Raw genomic sequence first — 4,369 nt, 5'->3', positions numbered from 1 at the left:
CAACTCTACTGGCCTCTCTGTTTCTTTACCGTTCTTATTTTAGAAGCTTTTAGCTGTGACTCATTGACCGATCAGAGCCCTTTTCACAGCTTTTGCTCTTCACTGTTTTCCTGGGTGTTCTTGCTTATTTTTCCCATTGGAAGTCAGTATTAGTGTGTATTTCTGTTTGTTCATTTGTTTGCTTTTAATAGTAGCTGCGTAGCTAGCCATGCTGGATCCAACATGAATATAAGGAAGGTTTTGAAATGAAGTCTACCTTGTGATATTGGGCTTATGCTTTTCTTCACAGCTGTGAGCTGTCCTGCTGTCCAGAGCAAATGGAAGAAGAACTTAGAAAACTCAGTACAAGGTATTGATGTGAGGGTGGGGGCCAACCATGTTCTGGGAACTTCACACAGAGATCTGCCACCATCATCAGTGACTGGAGCGGCACTTCCATTTTTGCAGCACAGACCATTGTCTGAGAGGAAGTGGGCATTCATTGCATCATCTTTTGCACAGCCATTCAAAAAGTGACTAGAAAGGCTTTCCTCAGAGCTGGCTTCTCTGACAAGATGGTTTACGCTGGCACGACAACTGGCAGCCATGAGCACATCTGTTGTTCTGACTGCTTGTGGCTAGTGTATTTTTGAATGTGGCTGGTGGTGTCCAGTTAAAGTCTAAAGTCCCTATATGTCATGCAAGGAAAATAGCACATGATCTCAATAAAGCCAGGATTTTGGACCAGCAACTGTGGTCAGACTCCAAATCCAGACTGAGCGTCCTATCACCTGAGCTTCAGTCAGGACTCTCCACTAGTGCGACCACCAGCCGCTCTGCACACTCTGACGGAATCGGAATCGGAATTGGAATCGGAATCTGAAGACATGAACTCTTACAGTCTGGCCAAGAAGAAGGCACTGTAACGTCTTGGCAGGATTGAAGATATCCTAAGGAGAGAGACACTTGTGCCCATCTCTTTGACTACACAACTGTTGAGAGAGAGTACCACAAGGAGTTGGTATTTCCCTTGAATCTCATGCTGGGAGAAGGAAGGCAGGGGTGGGGAGTGTGGTAGGCATCCAGGGTGACTCAGAAAAGAGCACTGTGGGTTTCTCTGGTGCTGTTTGTATTCTGACGTTGATTCTGCTTCCTCAAGGTGGGGGGGCTGCCCCTAGTAGGAGTGGATCAGGTGATTTCATGTGAACATTCTCACCATTCTAACTGGTCACATAAAGGCTAGAGTCTGTGGTTGGGCATTGTAAGGGTAAGGTGGGACCAGAGGTCTTAGAGAGTGGAGGAAGGGGAGGGGAAAGTCAGAGGAAGAGGTGGAAGGAAGATGGAGCAGAGCTGCATGGTCTGGAGAAGTTGCAAGTAGCCAGGGGTCTCCTAGCTGGGGAATACATTAGTGTAGTGGTGGATCTGCCTGATCTACGTGTACAACTTATAAATATAATAACTGGGTTGTGTGGTTTTTACACAAGCTTATTAGGATTGGAGATTTACTGCAACAAATGAGATTTTACACTGTTCTTTCATCACATCAGACCACCTTGCAGAAAAGACAAAATAGAGACAAAATGCTAGGTGGAAGCCCCCTGACCAGGGCCTTCATTTAAACCTAAAGATAGACAAGGGAGGCGTTTCCTGAACCCCCCCCCCCGCCCTGATCCTCTTCTCTGTGTGTCCACTCCAAATAATGTCTCTTTAACTGGCTCATCGAAGAAGGTGGGTGAGTCTAGCTTGTTAGGTCTGCCAGGGCCCTGGATCTGACCCTAACAACATAGGTAATAGCACAAAGGATAAGAAATAAACAGCCAGGAGGTGGTGGCCCACGCCTTTAATCCCAGCACTTGGGAGGCAGAAGCCAGCCTGGTCTACAGAGTGAGTTCCAGGACAGCCAGGACTACACAGAGAAACCCTGTCTCAAAACAAACAAACAAACAAAAAAAGAAACATTCATTTCTGATGTTGCACCCTTCAAAGTACCTGGTCAAAACAGAGTTAGCAGACAAAACAGCATCCACCCTTCTAGAACATCCTTTCACTCCCATGTTAAAAATATATAAGAGACTTGACAGAGCAAGATAAGGTGCATCCTCCAAAAATCCCCCATCCCGGGCTGGTGAGATGGCTCAGTGGGTAAGAGCACCCGACTGCTCTTCTGAAGGTCCAGAGTTCAAATCCCAGCAACCACATGGTGGCTCACAACCATCCGTAACGAGATCTGGCGCCCTCTTCTGGAGTGTCTGAAGACAGCTACAGTGTACTTATATATAATAAATAAATAAATCTTTAAAAAAAAAAATAATCCCCCATCCCAAAGTAAGGGCCCCCAATAAGAGTGCAGTAGATGAAATTTAAGACAAAGAATTCAAAATAATTATCTTATGTATGATCAAATAAATCAGAGGGCTCAAACTCCTAATGAATTCCAAGAGAAAACAAAAAATAAAGTTTATATAGAATATGAAAATGGAATTCTATAAAGAGATAGAAATACGAAGAAAATCTGAACTTCTATAAATGAAGTTTTTACATTAGCATTTGTTGCTCAATATATAATCCATAACCCTTTGCAATATGCCTTGTTTCATATGATTAATGATTCTGAAATATATGCAATGTACATCTTTAGTAGTGCCCATGTTAATATTGTATTTTATTTGGAGAATTCGGGCGGTGTTTGTAGCAGGCTAAATTGCTGGGATTTGTTGATATATGAGCATTTTTAATATACATATGGTTCAGTAAAATGTATATTTTTCTTAAAATAGAATTCATATACATGTAAGTGACCTAAATGTTCATATCCCAGATAATACATAAATTGAGGGAGAATGGGGTGGGGCAGGGAATTGTTAAGTCTGTATTCTGCACAGAAAAATAAATTATGTCCACTGATTATTATAGCTGACTTTTAAAGCAGTAATATGCTTATTAATACATTTTGAGGATATAATATACTTGAATAGAAATAAAGATGTTCTTTTCTTTGACGTCAAAAAAAAAATGAAGTTTTTAGTAAGTTAAATAGAAAGTTTAGTGGGAGGCCTCATCAGTAGAATGGATGACAGAGAGAATGGAATATCAGGGCTGGAAGACAAGACATGGCAGTTAGAACACAGTCAGTCCAGGACAATAAAGCAATAAAACTGTGCACAGACTCAGTAGCAGAAATTTCCACATGTCTGAGGAAAGAGATGCCCATTCAGATAAAAGCGGCATTTAGAACACCCAATATGTGAGGTGTTCTAAGGCTAGAAGGCTAGAAAACAAAGTCCCTACCTTTTTTGTTGTTTTAAAGATGCCCTCAAGCAGGTGCTAGAAAGATGCCTCAATGGACGAAGTGCTTGCGAGCATGAAGACCAGAGTTCTTGATATTCACATCAAGCTCTGATTATGGCTTGCATCCATAGTTCTTGTGCTGGGAAGGGGAAGACAGGGAGATCAGGAGAGGTCATTCAACCTCCAGGCCTCACTGAACTTGTGAGCCATAGCAATAAAAAAAGCATTGTGCTGGCACAAACTTATCATGGAGTAAAACAGAGGACCCCAGATGCAGCCACTTGGTTGCAGTCACCAAAGTGTGTCAACCCTTCCTCCTCCTCCCTCCTCCTCCTCCTCCTCCTCCTCTTCCTGCTGCTGCTGCTGCTGCTGCTTTTTCTTCTACAGGTGTCAAAAGCATAACTGCAGAGCCAGGGGCTTGGTTTGGTGGTAGAGTGTATACTTAGTTCACACAAAGCCCCAGGTTCCATCCCCAGCACTGCAAAGCATGGTGCTCTTTCACAAATGGTGCTGGGGAAAGTGGATATCCACATGCAGAAGGATGGAAATATATATATATATATTTCACATACACTCCCCAAAAACCCTCAAGATGTATTGATGTCCTTAAGACCTGAAACTTGGTGACTGTAGAAATTGGGCAACATTTCAATGCCTCTTTTATCTGGATGGGCATCTCCACACAGGCAAGTACTTCCTCTAAAGGAATGGTCCATGAGATCGCCCCCAAGAGCTGACAAATGGGACAACATCCAATGAAAACATGCTGGAAACAATCACAAGTAAGAGACCACCTACAGATTAGGGGGAAAAATCCTTGTCAATTCTGCATCCGGCAGGACAGAAATATATAAAGAACTGCAAGAATTTAACAGCCTCTTTTTTTTTTTTAACAGCCTCTTAAACTTTCCAGTTGCAAGAAGGGCTACTGAGTGAACAGATTGCAAAAGAAGAAACAAAAATGACCAATAAATATTTGAAAAGGGTTTTAACCCTGTTAGCCATTATGAAAGGACAAATTAAAGTTACTTTGAATCTCTCTCTGTCTCTGTCTCTCTGTCTCTCTCTGTCTCTGTATCTCTGTCTCTCTCTGTCTCTGTCT

The sequence above is a fragment of the Mus caroli genome, chromosome 3, assembly GCF_900094665.2.
Source record: "Mus caroli chromosome 3, CAROLI_EIJ_v1.1, whole genome shotgun sequence".
Taxonomy (NCBI): Eukaryota; Metazoa; Chordata; class Mammalia; order Rodentia; family Muridae; genus Mus; species Mus caroli.
This window is presented reverse-complemented; position numbering follows the sequence as displayed.